The sequence below is a fragment of the Xiphophorus couchianus genome, chromosome 11 (assembly GCF_001444195.1).
Source record: "Xiphophorus couchianus chromosome 11, X_couchianus-1.0, whole genome shotgun sequence".
Taxonomy (NCBI): domain Eukaryota; kingdom Metazoa; phylum Chordata; class Actinopteri; order Cyprinodontiformes; family Poeciliidae; genus Xiphophorus; species Xiphophorus couchianus.
In genome coordinates this window covers 27,393,111-27,409,582 of record NC_040238.1, presented here as the reverse complement: position 1 = coordinate 27,409,582, position 16,472 = coordinate 27,393,111, and the positions used below count along the sequence as shown (strand labels likewise).

The following is a 16,472-nucleotide window of genomic DNA, read 5'->3' as shown; positions in this document are numbered from 1 at the left end:
GTTTTGAAAAGCTTGCTACGCCACTGCCTGCAAGCACACAGAGGCAAAAAAAAGTTGCCACCTCATGTTGATTTGAGCACATTTTAAATGATAAGCACCTGGACAGGTCAGTCCTGTAGGTTAGAACCAAAACAATCTGCAAGCATTCTGGCGAAACATCAAATTGGAGAGGTTGCAGGTAATTAAAAGTACGCAATTTACTATCGACACACACAAAAAGCTTGTTTTGTTGCTGTAATGTTGCGGGTGTAGAGGGGTGAAAAACAAGTTGTTAGTAAACGAAACCAAGAAGTAAGAAACTAGGCACCCCAACATAATTTTCTATTTTGTATCTTTAATTTCTCATCGTAATAAGTTTTTTAGTGTTATTTCAGTTAGTCCGTGCAATTCTACACATGGCCGCTAGGGGCGCTGACGCGTTAATGACCAAGAATAGATTGAGCACACCAGAAGAAAGAATCTTCCCGTTGAAGGTAAAAGGAGCTCAACGTTTGTGTCTCGTCTTTTCTATATCGCAGGTCAGTAAAAATGTATGTTGATGCATAAATGTGGTGTCCAAGAATTAAGAGGTTATAGACTCGAGAGTCAACTGGTGGGCCACTTTGTACAGCTTTGGATGGACATTGTGTAGAAAACGGGACGTATTTCGGGAGGCTAACTAATGCTAATGCTAGCGAACATTGTACACGTTGAGATGAGAAACAGTTGAAGGACTAGAGATTGAGTTAATTTTGAACCTATTGCATTTTTCACTTTTGAAATGGTAAAAGATATTTTTCTGGTGTCTTTTCTTTATGGGTTATTTCAGTAACACAGAAACAATGTTGTCAAACTCAATGAGTAAATGTTGTGCAGAATAAAAATTGTAAAAGCTATTAAAATAGTTAAAAGCACATTCATATATTTTTGTTTTGACAGTTAAAAATATAAAAGGTCTGAGGAAAAGGGACAAGATATTTGAGTTAAAACAAAGCTAATTGGTTTGGAGAATTAAAAGCTATCTAAAATATTTTGTCATTCAATAAAATTCATGATGGAGCATGTTAAAATAATTCTCGTTCGGTTTAAAGGGATATTGCAGTCATTTCTAATGTAATGAATCGAAGAGTTATTTGTTGAAGTTACACAGTGATACCTGAAGTATTTGATATGAAGTATTGCATATGTAGTATTGTATATGGGGTATGGTCATCACCAGAAGAATAAATCTTCCTGTTGAAGTTAAAAAGAGCTCAACGTGTGTGTCTTGTCTTTTCCATATCGCAGCATCACACGTTGAGGGAAGATCACCTGCTATATTACCCTCAGCTATCCGAGGTTGCAGGGTAACACGGGTCACAAAATCATGAACCAGATCCCGTTTTTCAGCTGTTTCAAATGCACTCTGACTCACGAGTAGAAAAAGAACGACGGTATTCACAGGCAAGAAAATTCGGACATGTTTATTTTTCATCTAGTAGCACAGTTTGAATTGTAAAAGTGTGGTCAAACGTTGGGTAATAGGCTGGCTTCTAAAAATAAATCCCAAATTGTGTTCTTTGAAAAAGCGAACTTAGAATAACCGCAATAAAGGGCAAACGTAGTTGCTGAGCGCATTTACAAGGCCGCGAGTACAGGAGGAGGCGACGACTGCACCGCTACTGATGAAACCTCGCATTTTATTTGCATTTTTTATTTTCTGACTACAGAGAAAAACTGACAGATTTCCTGTTTTAGACTCCATGTTTTAGACCTCTTACGCACTGTTGGAGCTCCTGATCAGGAAGGAATCAAAAGGCAAAAACTAAAACGTCACTTTTGCATGCAACAACAGTTCAGTTGCCGCCCAAAGGTATCTGCTATTGATTTCACTGTCAGGGATAGTTTAAGGCCAATTAGAGTAAAGCTTATTAAGACGAGCTCAGCCCTGTCAGAACTACGGGAGTTTAGAGCTGGTGAGTAGGCACCAGGTTAACAAGGCAGCACGGTGTGATGGTGTGAGGAGACAGATAAATAGACAAAGTATTTCAACAGTGTTATAGCTGGCTAACGCATAAGGAAGTATTTACACCCCACTTTTTCATATATTGTGACAATACAATCATAAGCTTTTTTCTACTTTATGAGGGGGGGAGATTACAAATAAAAATGAGAACAGTGTGGTATGTTTTTGTCTTTAGCAAGACAAAGGTGGAGACTCGAGTTTGAAACTTCCATCTCGACTCAGACTGGTTCCCTAAAGACTTGAGATTTAACCTGGATCTGAGATTTGAGTCTTATTACTAGTTTTTATCTCAAGTAATGCAGAATAAAAGGAAACAGTTATGTGAGCTACAGACTGCTGCTGCACGTTTTACTGTGAAAGGATCGTCTTTATTATTAGCCAGTGACTTTGAGGGATTATGGGTATCAATAGCTGTAATCCATCTGTTCATGTTAGCTATGGCATCATAATGTTGCCCATATGAAAAGGAGAAAATATTATGTCGCGTAAGGTTGACTTTGCCTTTCAATATGGCCGCTCCTCGCATCAACAACAGCAAGCTGTGGTGGAAACATGTTTATTTTACAAGACGCACTTTCGGAGTATATAATGAATGAGTGAACAATATGAAAACTGAGTCATTCCAAAGACTAAAATGCACAATTGATTCATTCAGAAATTCAGTATAAACAGGTTTTATTATTTTTCAATCATTTTTCCAGGAATTTTAATGTTACAAATATTGTGTGTGAATAATTTTCAAAATAATGTAACTCCTTTTCTAGAAGATAGACAGATGATGAATTAAATTTTATGTAATTAAAAGAAAACTGCAACCAAATGTAAAACGATTGAAAAATGCTTTAGAAGGCACGCTTTAATTTAGGATGAATAAGAAAAAGGGAGTAAAATCCCAAACTGATATCAGGACGCTGAAATAGTAGAAAGAAAATGTAGTGGCTGTGGAAGCACAGATCGAAACCATTTTGTTCATCCTTCATGTGATTTTAGGTCTAAAGAAAGGACTGTTCTTGGCAGAGTTATTAACTTGCTGAACAGTGGAAAGATAGAGCAGCCATCTGCGGGAAGATCTTGCCAGTGACGGTTTTAGCTTTGCAGACACACACTCTGCCCACAAACTGGAACGTCAATCCAAGACGGGACGGGAAGGCTCACAGTGAGCTGCTGGCACCGGCGAAAACAAAAAGGTAGGATTCATAAAGCCAGCGGCGATGCCAAGAGTTTCATCTCCTCTGTCTCAAACTCTGCGCCATTTGGCATCCTGAAATCTTTTCTTAGATTTTTTTTTTACTTCATCTGACTGCATGTATTTTGCATGTTGCGGCTCTGCTGAGGATAATAACTGTCCAATTAGTCATTAGTGATGCATCATTTTGATTCTGTTAATAATCCAAGCATCACAAACTTTATCTCCTTGCCACAGTCTTCGTTGTGCCACTTCCTGTTCACTTCGTTCTGCTCTCACTGCTTCACCAGAACTCATTGACTGTTATTAAGAAGTACACTTTGTTAGTTTAAAGTTTTTAGGAACACCTGCACGTTCAAATACAGTGTGATGAAAACATATCGCAGGAGTCTTCATTGTTTTACCAAAATTCCCTTAAATGTTTCAGATCATAAAACACGTTTTAGTATCAGCATTCCAGTGATTATTTCCTTTAAATAAGAGATCAAGGATTTCTAAATCAGTTTAGACAAGCATTTGAAATGTGTGGAAATTAATGTTTTACATCCACCAAGACTTTTCTTCTTGCAAAACTGTTTTTAATTTGGTCGATACTGGAGAGTTTTCACACAAGGACAGCATGTTCAGACTTTCACAAGGCTGTTTTCAAAACCTTCCTTTAGTTTATGTTTGGGGCCATTGAGAGTTGGACATGCTACTTTGGATCATTCTACTGCTGTATAACCAATAAGATCTTGAGTGTAATCGCAAACTGATGCCGGGACATTGTCCTTCCAGATTTTATAGTAGGGAGCAGAACTCAGGGTTCTGTCAATTCCACCATGAAGGCCAGAACCATAAATCAGTTCAGCAATGGATTTGGACCTCTGCCATAAAGCCATTTATCCAAAGACTCTTTGTTGGTATTGACTATTGAACATATTATCCTTATATTATTCTTGTTTCTTTCTAACCTTCTGAATGAGTCCACTCAGCTGTTGAAGAAATTTGTGAGAGTTCACCACTGTTCATGTTTCCTCCATTGGTAGATAATGGTGGTCAGTAGATTCATCTGGTTTTCTGGACTCCTTTAAAACCTCAGAAATGGCTTTGTTATTGTTTCCAGACTGGTTTTGTGCTGCTGTGTTCCAGAGCAAAGTTTTTTTTTTTAGTTTTCTACTTACCTCTCCCGAACCCTTTAGGGACAAGGGTGTACAGAAAATGGATGGATGGATAGCTTTCTACTTGAAAACTGTTTCTTGTTTTTACTCACATTATATTTGTCTGCTATTAAAATTAGATTGATCCAAACCTCTAACTGATTGTCAGTAAAGAACTGGGCAACATAAAGAGAAGCTGGTCTCTGTTGGTGTACCTTTGTCCAGCAACTATGAGCCATACCACTGGCTTCGTGCCTCTCAGGATCATTGCAAATTTTATAGCAGAGGGGGTTATCGACTTGGTGTTTGGGGTAACAGAAGGTTTGCCAACTTGAGTTATCTCTTCCAGGTTGTGGTGCGTTTGAGAACATTTGCAGAAGCCAAAGATGACCTCCAGCTCTGGTCATGACTACTTCTATATCCACTGTTACTGTCAAGAAGACAATCTCTGCCAGCAAACGCATAAAAACATGCCAGGAATATGACAGGACAGAGGCGACTTGAGGCCTTGACATCCGTGTCCAGAGATGAGGACTTGTGGATGGAAATGAAACAAAGAGATCAGCTCTCTGACAGAGTCATCGAAGTCTTTCTGTGTAAAGACAGGAAGATGGATTTGGTTCTGTAAAAAATAATCAGCAACTGAGCGTATGTGTGTATTTTATTTTGTGTAGAGGTTTGGAATTGCCTTCTTGTTTTAATAGCAATAGGATTTGCTCTCAAAAGGCGAAACGCCCCTCAAGATTAATTATCAGTAGCCTTATTGTGAATAAACAGTGCTGCGTACCTCACGCCCTCACCTCCCTCCCTCTCTCTGCATGCCTCATAAACATCCTGCTGCTGCATAATGATGATTATATTTATTAAAAGAATATCAGAGGGAAACCTCCATTAGAAAGCCTGATAGGAGTCTTCTCCATGTCTTTATTTGCAGACAGCATACAGCATAGTGAGATCAGTATCCATGTGTCCACTTTACTAACCCGAATGCTGCATAGTGAAGTTGATGTCCGGGCTGTAGTGCCAGGACATGTTATATTGGGTGGTAGTAATGCTTGGTGGCTTGTATAATTGTAATGTCATAGTGTTTGATTGAATCAGCAAACCTCCATCGAAGGCCCAGGTCCAAGTCCCCATGTAAACTCTGGGCCAGTAGTAAAATCCATGGGATGAACAGAGAACAGTAATTAGCAGGAAAAGCATCTTTAGTTTAGTGTTAAATACGGAAAGACACGGATGAGTCTATAAACTGTTGGAGGAAAACATTAATTTGTTAGCGGCAGTAGATCGATCCCGTCCAGCTAAACAGGTGTTACTTCAAGGATACATCTTTAAAATTTTAAGAAATACTTCCAAATTACGAGTTAATGTCTACAGTGTTTATCCCTCTTCCTCAAAACTCTCTGACACGATGTTCCACATCATCTTAACTGATGGTGTCTTCTTAGTGTTTGGTGTTGATCCCAGCTTGTTGGCTTTTGTTTCTCCGTTTGCTCTTTGAAAACTACCCGCAGGTTCTCAGTACAAAAGCTACTGGTTTGCGTTTTTGCTCATTCATACTAAAAATGTTGCAGCTAATTACCGAATGATGCTTTCATTGCTGGAAGAAGAAGCTCTTGGAGGACATGCTGATTCCAATCTTTATTCATGGCAGCATGTTTGGTCAGGATTGTGTGGCGGGCCAAGATCCAACAGTACACAGGATGTCTGGCTCACAGACACAAAATGGGAGTTGGTTCCACAGGAAGGGAACTTGATAAGTTTCTTCTTTTTTTTCCATTTATCAGGCTTGTCTCCCAAGTTGGGCATGAAGACTGGAAGTATGCCTGAACATTCAGCCCACCTGCAAGCAAACCAACCTGTCTGTAAATACAGTCTGAAGCAATGTGTTTGTTTGCTTAGTAGGTTCAGAAGATTTCTCTGTTTGGATCATTTCTTAGTAGAAAACTGCGTCCTGTTTCTGTAACAATGTGACACGCGAATGTTTTTTAAATAAATAATCTAAAAATACATTGACTTGCCCTCTGACATAACTGAAAATGTCCAAACTATTGTGTCAAACTGCAAAATTTTATATTATTCAAGTATGAATACTTAGTGAGCTTCTTGTTATTATGACTATTTAAAATTAATATTTTTTATGACTGAATCAGCTGTCAATATGCTTTAACATAAACATTGTGGTTAGATTGTATTTGATATTACCAATATTTAATTCCCATAGAAGCTGAAAATTCCCTGCAACATATTTGCTTCTGATTTTCTCACAATAAAGAATGAGTATATCTGATCTCTAAACGTTTTATTATGTGACATGCTAATATTTCTTCCAAAATTGCTTTCTGCCTGAGCACACAAAGTAATTATGTCTTATTGAGATATAAATCCGTTTCTTATTTCTTTTTGAAATACACAAACTAATAAAATCATGAAAACCAGTCCCTGAGTTTTCAAAAACTAAAGATGAGCCCAAAGGTGAACGATCTCATTTCTGCTCACCGCTAACTGTGATCTTTCATAAAGGCCAATAACGATTAGGTGCCTTCAACAGATATTGAAGCTTATCTCAGAAACACAAAGATTAAATCATGGGCGTATGGCATGGACATAACAACAAGAGCAAAGTGGCTGGCCAACACGTCATTCGGTTTGTAGATGAGGAGCAACGCTTTGCGTGACTCACATGATTTCACATGAATACTGTGGTGCCACTTTTTCAACACCAATGAGAGAAATTGAAAAGTTTAAAAATTTAATTGCTGTGAGCTTTTTCTGTTAGTGGTTTGCTCTCTCTCTGTGTGTGTTGACTTTAATTGTTTGGTTTACAATAATTGTGTCTATTTACACTTGAAGATATCTGGAGTGCCTATAAAAAATATTCACCCCTTGAATGTTTTACCTTTTTTATTGCTTGGTCATCAGTCATGATCAACAAAGTTTGTCTTCTTTTACAAAAATAGAAAAAAGAAACACAACAAAAATATGTCTAATGATCTAACAGCTGGATGTTACTACTGGTGAAAATGACAAAGAGTATGACAGGAAGTAAAAGGGGAATGATGGTTTGTTCTTTCTTTTTTGGGGGGACAACATCCAGCTGGCACCAATTGACTGGACCAATTTGAATTAGGGCAGTCACTTTAAAGGGGGTAAATATTTATTCAATCATTTATTAAATGTCATAGTCGACATGCTTAGAGCCCCAGCAATCCCAGAGGCTGACAGGATGTATGTAAGAGAGAGGACTTGCTGGGTTGGGCTTGGAACCAGTTGAAACTGCTTGCAGTTCTAGTTATATTTGTCATTATTTTTGTAGAGATCAGTTTTCATTTTGACACGAAAGGGTTTTGAGTAAAACAAACAAACAAAAAAGTCATATTTTGATCAATATAAAGATGAGCTGACTGCCTGTTTGAATTTCAAAGGGGAGAATACTTTTTATAGCCACTGAATCCTCAGAGCAAATAATTTGAGTCAGATTATTGTGTCAGGTAAACTGAGCTGAGAGAAAACAAGAAACCAATCTCTAGTTGTTTGAAAACATCTCTGTATCTTCTGAACCTTTTAACTTGCCATTGCGTATATTTTAGTGGGATTCAACGTGACACATCAACACAGAGTATCCCACCAGTTTAATAAACGTTCTCAGAAGTCACTTAATTAGTATACATGCCTACATAATTTAATCTCAGCATGAATGCAGCTGTGCTGTGAAAGCCTGAGAGGTTTGCGGAAGAATATTAGAGAGCAAACAGCATCATGGAGACAAAAATAAACACAGCAGACTGGTCAGGGAGAAAGTTTTAACAGCGTTAGTTTAGAAAACAATATCCACAGCTTTGAACATCCCACAGAGCTCTGATCGTCATGGAAAGAGGACGGACCAACTGCAGACCTACAAAGACATGGCCGCCCACCTACACTGACTGGCTTGCCAAAGAGAGCATTCATCTACATTTATGCACTCTATACCCAGCTGGTTATTATGGAAAAGTGGCAAGAAAAAAGCAATAATTTGAAAGAAGCCATGCAGAGTTCTGTCTGCAGTTTGTTTGCCACAGTCCATGGGTAGAAGACACAGCAAACATGAGGCAGAAGGTTTTCGTGTCAGATGAGGTCAAGATTTAACTCTTTGGCCTACATGCTAAAAAAACAGTACACGTTAGAAGACCAATACTGCATATTATCCAAAACAAACCATCCACTGCTGAAGCATGAGAATGACATCATGCTGGTTTATGTCATGTGATTGACAGGCCCAGTTAAAAATCCAGACCTAAATGTGACAAAGATTCTGCACTGCATTGTGTTTTCTTACAATAATCTGAAGTTACAATTACAAAACCTAAAAACAAAATTACTGAAATACTTTTATAACACTCTGAATATATGAAAATCTTAGTTCTTAATGCTGTTTTACAGAATTGTGTAAAAAGGGATCGAACACTAACATTTTGTCCCTCAGCAGAAAAGATTGACCAGCTCATTGACTTGGCCTTAAAGACATCCTGAGCCTTCATTTCAGATTTATTCTTTATCAAGACAGAAGACATACTGACTTTGCAAGTTTTTCATTTTCTCCTTAGGCATGACAAAATTATGATTTTAAAAACTTTATTAGTGTGGAATCGTAAATAACACCAAACTGAGTGATATCACCGACATAAAACGAGAGAGGGTTGGGTCCCCCCCCCCCCCCCCCCCCCCCCCCCCCCCCCCCCAAGTTGGTGGATCTACTATCTGCAACAGTCTCTGGTTAAAGAACTGAACATATTTAGCACAACCCCGTTCTTCTCTATCCATAAAAAGTTTCTGCTCCCAGCTCCTGGTTTAAGTGTAATGGAGTTAACTGAGACTGTGACCGAGGCTTCTGAAAGCAGAAGGTCAAGTACTGGGCAGAGATTAAGTCATGGGTGTTGGATAATGGTGCTTTGACTTGGGACGTTGCAATCCCTTCCAAATCTAAACCACTCCCTCACATTTTCAGCCATAAGCAGCTTAAAGCAAAGGAAAAGGGTTGAAATGACTTAGTTTTTTTTTTTTTTTTTTTAATCTGTACTCTTTCCAGACACTGAGAAATTGCTTGGAAAAAAAACAAACCAAATACAAAAAAATAAAAAATCTTTCAAACATTATGAATGTTTGAATTATTGGACTAACGCTGGTGCAGTTTGCAAAACTTGTCTTTCTCCAAGTCCTGAGTTTAGATCCAAGCTGTTCCGCTGTTCCTTTATTAGATTTCATGATGTTCACTTCTGGAGTTGACATGTTTTTCTTGTGTGCACTTTCAGGGTTGAACCTCTAACTATATGCTTCACGGGTTTTTGGCCCAAAGTGGGCAGAGTTACAGCAGATATGAGAATCATATTTTTGGCTGTCATATTTCAGTTCCGAAATTGAAAGGCGAGGTGAATGAGTTTAAGTACCCGCGATCTCCTGGCAGTGCACCATAGACGAGAGTGCAGAGAGTGCTGGGTGTAGAAGGGGGATTTGTGAGAGAAGCATAGCTGCAGGAGTGGCAGGTGAAAGTGAGAACCGACATGATGTGCAGTTTAAAGAAAGATAGAAGAAGAAGAAGTTACTTAGCTGGAGTGACTGTAATGAGTAAGATTGAAAAGTTACAAAGTCACAAAGATAGAGAAGATTGGCTGAGGTAGTTTGGACATGTGTAGAGAAGGGATAGTGGACAAGTTGGACACAGGACGTTGAGAATGTCTTATCTGGCTGCCGATTAAATAAATCTCATTTCGCTACAGCACAGCAACACCACCTGCAGCAGTGTGAATGACGTAACCCAAGGTAACATGTAGGTACAATGAAAAGCCAACATCGTCTCGCTGCTCATTATAGGTGCAGGATTGTTCCTTCAAAGGCGAGTTCAAAGTTCTTCCAAGAAAATTACATTGCGTGAGGGAATATCCATCCTTTCATCCAGATGGCAGACAATGAGGCAAAGACGGTCTCTCAGGTTGGGTAGAGCTCACGACACAAAGCAGAAGAAACATCACAAGCAGTGCTTTGGGCTTTTAGTTTGATCCTGCCGTCAGGTACACCTCTGAACAATGTCTTGGGATCAGGAAAGAAATTACAGACATTCATATTCTATGTTTTGACAAGGCGGTTACTTGAGCTTCTAAATGCCAAATAAAAAAAAAGGAAGAAACACGAGCTAGAATCAAAATAACCAGGAGGTAAATTATTGAAAACTGCGTTTAAGCTCAAACAGGCTGTCAGCTCATCAAGCATTTAGAACTTTTAGCCTTAAAAATTAAAACTTTGGAAAGAAGGTTTATTTGTCTTGCTAGGCCTGCTGAGCTGCACAAACAAGGCATCTTGCAGCCTCTGCTCTGATTGGATGCGGTAACCCCCTTCATTTTAAATGAATTAATTCATTTCTCAAAAGACCTGGAAGGATTTGATACAGGCAGAACCTCGACTACAGCTAAGGTTCAATAGCTGATGCTAACTGCACATCCACATTTTCCTCAACTAAATCTTATTTAAAACATTTAAAAGACAACAACAAAGGTTTCAAAAATAGTATCAGCTATGGTGGCGCCACTTAATAGTGAATCCATTAAATTTGCACTCTAACTTTATACTGAACATTATTAGTTTTTTTCTTGCTTTAGTGTAAAATAATAAATCCTATGTGTTAGTGATTACTAAAACAACTCTGATTGGGTTATCTGATTAGCTAAAACCACCCAGTTTGCTGATTTTGCCAATCGAATGTTGTACTGATCTTTGCCAAGGTTTTTCCCCGACAGAGTTGGGTTATGGGTTTGACCCAGCATGCTGGATTTGGTTTTTCCTCCCCAAAATAACACCAACATGACTAATGTCTAATGTGAAGGTCAACAAAGAGTGGGCTGTGAATAAAATCCCATAACCCGGATCTCAAAGTGATATTTGAGATCAAAAAGAAATAAATCCAATGCCAATCTACTTCAGTGGTCAGTGAAAGGGACCGTAGGTCCTGAACAGGTCACCAGTGCGTCACACGGCAACGTAGAGATACAAAGGACAGATCAGACATAAATGCAACCCACTGACATTAACCTTATTATGCAGCAACCTGTTACCGTCTGATCGTTTCTTATTTCTTTGTGAAACGGGTTTAGTTTGATCGGATTGCTGTGCAGCTCGACTGAGAAGAATGATGAGGCTCCTGCTAGTCTGTTCTCTGACCAACAAGGTCAGTTACAGTTTCTGACCCGATGTTTGGTAAACAAAAATAATGGAAAGCAAGAAGAAAAAAACACAGAGAACAGCAGGAACCTTGATGGGTTAAAGAAAAAAAAGAAGTAGCAGTCTTTGGTGCTTCTTGTTTGAGCTGATGCAGTCACTTTACCTACCTGTGTGCAGCACTGTATCTATTAGTGCCCCAGATGCATACCTAATGTGAACATTCCTTATAATGTGTCTAAAAATACTGCAGCTTTTCTGTGCGAAAGCTTTGTATCAATTCTTTATGTCAGAGAGCTTGATGTGATGATTTGTGTGTTAAAACATTGATTCCTGCCGTCGTGCCATGCTTTCACTTCTTTTGCTCTGTTGCTTCATATTGCACCTTACTCTTCATGCATATCTCATCTCGCTTTAGGCTGTGATCTGCTTCGGCGTAGCAGCTCTTCTGTAGAGTAGAGTGTGCTGAATATATTGGCAAGTCAATAATTGATTCGGCTTCCAGCAGGGCAGCCAGGCAGCTTAAACTGTATCCAGCGCCGTGTTTCATGTATCCGGATGCTCCTGCTGAGCTAATCATTTAAAAACAGAAAACAAAAAATTAGGATCAGACGAGATAAATCTGCCGGGCGTTTTCAGACTTTCTTCAGATTAGGAGGGCGTTAACCGGCTTCTCTCGTTAGCATGTCTCGTGGTGCAGAAACTGCAGAAATCATGTCACCATGGCAGCCGCATCCTAAATGGCTTCATGTCAATGTCAGTGGAAACTGTCCAATATGGGATTAATAAAAAAGGGTCTTTGATGGGATTTACAGACTTTTTTCATGACACAACCACAAACTTTATTGTGTTTTATCCGAGTGGCTCATGAATGTAAAGTGGAAAAGGTGGAAGGAAAAGGAGACATGGTTTCAACTACTTTTACTTTGATACTGAAACCCAGTCCAAACCAATTACCTTCAGAAGTTAATAGAGCCCATCTGTTTGTAATTTAATCTGATTATGACTAGAAATTGTTCTCAAGCCACACAGAGATTAAGAGAGGAGGCACCAAAGCAAACGAGATGAATTAGCAACAATTGATGGTGTCGTTCAGGACATGTTAGCATAGGATATCTTTTCTGCTGCCTGGAAGCTGAGCCTTCAGCATGTCATGATAGCCATTAGACTCTCATACAGAATCCTCTTCTCCCTAAATATCCCATTGCCTTAGAATAAGTTTGTTTGGAAATGTGAGGAAAATGAAATTTGCCTTCCATGTATCACTTCAGGCAAAAACAGACGGGAGGCCAAAGTGCACAGGAAAGGAGGAAGGGAAAGTGGGCATAAAATGTTTCAGCTGGGCAGAATTTTCACCTTCACACTGGAGATATGGTGCAGGTGTGCAGTCTGTCGGGAGGGGGTCAGAGGTCATTGTACGACTGGCAACACAGGAAGAAGAGAATTCCATATGAAGAGCTGCAAAGGGAGTGAGAAATGAGAGAATTTAGGCTGCACTTGGAGCCTGGAAGATCATGCAAGAAAGGTGGGCCAGAGCCCGACCAGAGGAGAGACGTACCACCGCAGTGACTGCAGCTCGGACGGCGCCAGAGCCGGGAGAGACTCCGAGTTAAGCTGTGTGTCAGTACAAAGCCGCCGCGGAGGAGGAGTTTCAATGGAAACTTTCTCAAAAAAGAAACAGGAAGAAAAGGAATCTGTCAGCAGAGGCAGAGTGAGTCCAAACGTGAGTCCAGAGGAGGCGAGTTTCATGTTGTCAGCACTAACAATGGTGCACTTATGTGACAGCAGAGCTGAGGAAAAGAGAAGCAGTGGTGGCACTGCAGCCCAGGGGAACGACAGCAGAGATCCCAGAGAGTACAGGAACGTGTATCTGTGAGGACATGGGTCACAGGGAGTCTTTGGTAAGCAGAAGTGACGGGAGCTTCCATTTGGTTTAAAACAGATTGTGATGGGACCGTTGCTGGAAATGTTACTCACTAACAGGCAGTTGTTTTCATAGAGGTGAGACTTCTTTTTGGTGTTTCATCACCTCCGAGGTCCTGATCGCTGAAAATGTGTTCACACTTTTCTTTTTTACATGACGTTACAGAAACCTTGACGTATTTCATTGGGATTTTATGCACACAAAGACATGCATAGCTCTGAAGCGAGACGGGAAGGATACATTGTTTTCAAAAACGTTAAAAATGAACATCTGGACTGCATACTGCACATAATTATATTTCCTTTTTGTGTAAAAAAGAAAAAACCTAGTAAAAAACTCATGTTTAATTTTCTTTTCCCTTTATTTCTGTATTTCGGTTTCGCTTCACGCCTAAGCACTACTTTGTGTTGGTCACATAAAGGCTCTATAAAACACATTGAAGTTTTTGATTGTAAAGTAAAAAAAAAAATAGTTCAAAGGATATGAATGCATTTGCAAGGCATTGACTGTATATCTAAGGTTTATTATAGCTTTGGAAAAGGGGAGCGAATGTACGTTTTTCAAAAGCAAATTGATTTCAGATGCGTGCGTGTGTCAGGGTGTGTGTGTGTTTCTTGAGTTTTCAGCTGAGGATTGCGTTTTCTCCCTAAACACTATCTGTCAGCAGCAGCAGGGTGGGTTGCACACATTTTGCAAAGCTTTAGCATGGAAATCCTACAGTAATAGAAAATATCAAAAGAAAAACAGAGCAAAGCTCATAAATAATATTTCCGCAGTTTATGAAGAAATACTAGAATAAGCGGAATCTGCTAAGGAGGTATAATGTCCCATTAAGAGAAGATGGAGAAATAGAGCCACACCAGACAAATCCATTCCAGTTGCCTTCAAGACGTTAGCACAAAAAGGAGGAAATAATAACTTCTTGGTCTTAGTGAGGATTATGGCTCTTTACATGTACACTGGGGTAAAAGTAAGGAGAAGCAAAATAAGCAGCTGATCTCGTCATGTTCATGTGTTTGAATGGCCCAGTCAAAGTCCAAGGCTGAGCAAAATTGAGAATGTTGAAAGCTGATGTTCAAACTGATGCCTGCTATTCAGTCTGATAGACTTGGGACTGGGAGGTATTTAGCAAAAAAGTCTGTCTGTCTGCCTTTAGATGTGTAAAGCTGGTGGAAACATAACATGAAAGACTTCAATTAGTTTCTGATTGCTTCTCCCCAGTCGGCCATGAACTCATGTTTGGTCTCAAGAGGTTGTTTGAGATTTTCTGTCTGCAATGTGAATGTTGATGAGTAAAATTAGTCTGTTTGTGATGTGCAGCTTGACACCAAACCTGTTATGACTAAGATTTTGTATTATTTTTCTTTTACTGACGTGTGCGATCTCTCAGGTTTGAAAATCTGCTGAATTTTGCCACGTGAGCCATAAGGAGGCTGAATGTACACTCCACACTTTTTGGAGATTTTTACTTGTGAAAAAAAAAAATCATCTTCCTTCCACTTCACACTTGTGCAACTCTTTGTTTGGGTATATTGCCTAAAAAAAAATCTGTGAAGCCTTTAGTTGCAGCGTGACAAAACACAACAACAAAAATAGATTTCTGTAGTTCCGCAAAAATCTAAATGCAACTTCAATATTTTTTCTCTCTCTACAGCGTATACCCTCAGCTTGAAATGAATACAATTTGGCTCTGCGAGGAGCTGCATTGAGATGATGCTTTCCAAGTCCATTGAGCTTCCACTTCAAATAACAACTCGCCGTTTCAGGAGGGAGAGCGCTGCCGCAGAACAGAGGAGGAGAAGGAATACAGGACGGAGGAGTCAGTGAGGTGGCTGTGCTGCAGACAGACAACAGCAAGTGTTTCTGTCTTGTCAGAGGTGATCAATGTCTGTGAGCTGGCACGGAAAGGCAGAGAGAGAGAGAGAAGGCTGGAGCTCTATTGTCTAGACTGCAGACTGACAGCTCAGGCCTCCTGCCTGAGCAAAAAGGGTCTGAGCGCCGGCCGATCTAAAGGGCTGAATAGGGTTAAATTGACTGCGACACAGGGGACAGATGGCCCTGTCCTCTGGAGAAGCCGGCATGGGGCAGAGAGGAGAGACACATGAGGAAAATATAATAGGGGGGAGAAAAAGAAAAGAAAGAAAAAAACTAGGCATACTGTTGGGGATTTTGCTTCATCCTTTTCCAATGAACTCCTGCAGATAAGCTCCTCTTGCAGCTGTTCATGCAAAGAGGTCGAGTTAGAAAAGGTTGCAACTCCACAGCGTAGCCACGGGGCAAAATGTCAAGCTCCAGCAGTATGAAGGCTGATTGGAATAATAACAGTTTCGGTACGCTCGGCGTGGGAGGCCGTGTCGCTCCTCGTACACCGGATGTGCAGCAAGCCCCGAGACCCGGCTGACACCCACCGGGGGTTACAGCGAGGTAACAGTTTACTCCGGCTCACGCCCACTGGGCAACATAACCAACCCAGACAGGCTTACACAATGCGCTGTGGTTATGAGGCAAGGTAATGGCATTTTAGTCGCTGCGGGGCATTTCGGTTTGCTCGACCTCCAGGTTGTTTCGCAAGCTTGAAAACCAGAGCCTTTTTCAGCTATTTTTTTCCCTACTTACAAAAAGTAGTGGAGCGTAACTCCCCAGTGTATTTACAGCCACAGTTCCAGTGCCTGTTCTTGGTATTTCGTGTGGTAATCTGACATCAAGTAGTGCGTAATGATAAAATGGAAGGAAAAAGACACATTGCTTTCAAACATAATATAAAAAAAAATTAAAAACCCATCTATTTGCAGTCAACCTCTCTCATGCCTCTTTCTGAGCCATAGGCTATTTCTGTAGCTATAGGCTATTTCTGTAGCTATAGGCTATCTCTGTAGCTATAGGCTATCTCTGTAGCTATAGGCTATCTCTGTAGCCATAGGCTATCTCTGCAGCCATAGGCTATCTCTGTAGCTATAGGCTACAGGTATCTCTGTAGTTATCTCTATAGGCTACAGATAGCCAACTGACCCTGCTCTTCTTCTACTGCCCTCCAATTTGCATTATTTGCTC

At 40.0% G+C, this 16,472-nt stretch overlaps 1 long non-coding RNA gene across 1 annotated transcript; it reads left to right on the top strand.

The window, feature by feature from the left end:
- Positions 1–474: 474 nt before the first annotated feature.
- LOC114153426 (uncharacterized) lies at positions 475–4,951 on the top strand. The gene is made up of 3 exons (XR_003597323.1): positions 475–518; positions 2,975–3,171; positions 4,659–4,951. It is a non-coding gene; the product is annotated as an uncharacterized LOC114153426 (long non-coding RNA).
- The last annotated feature ends 11,521 nt before the right edge of the window (positions 4,952–16,472 follow it).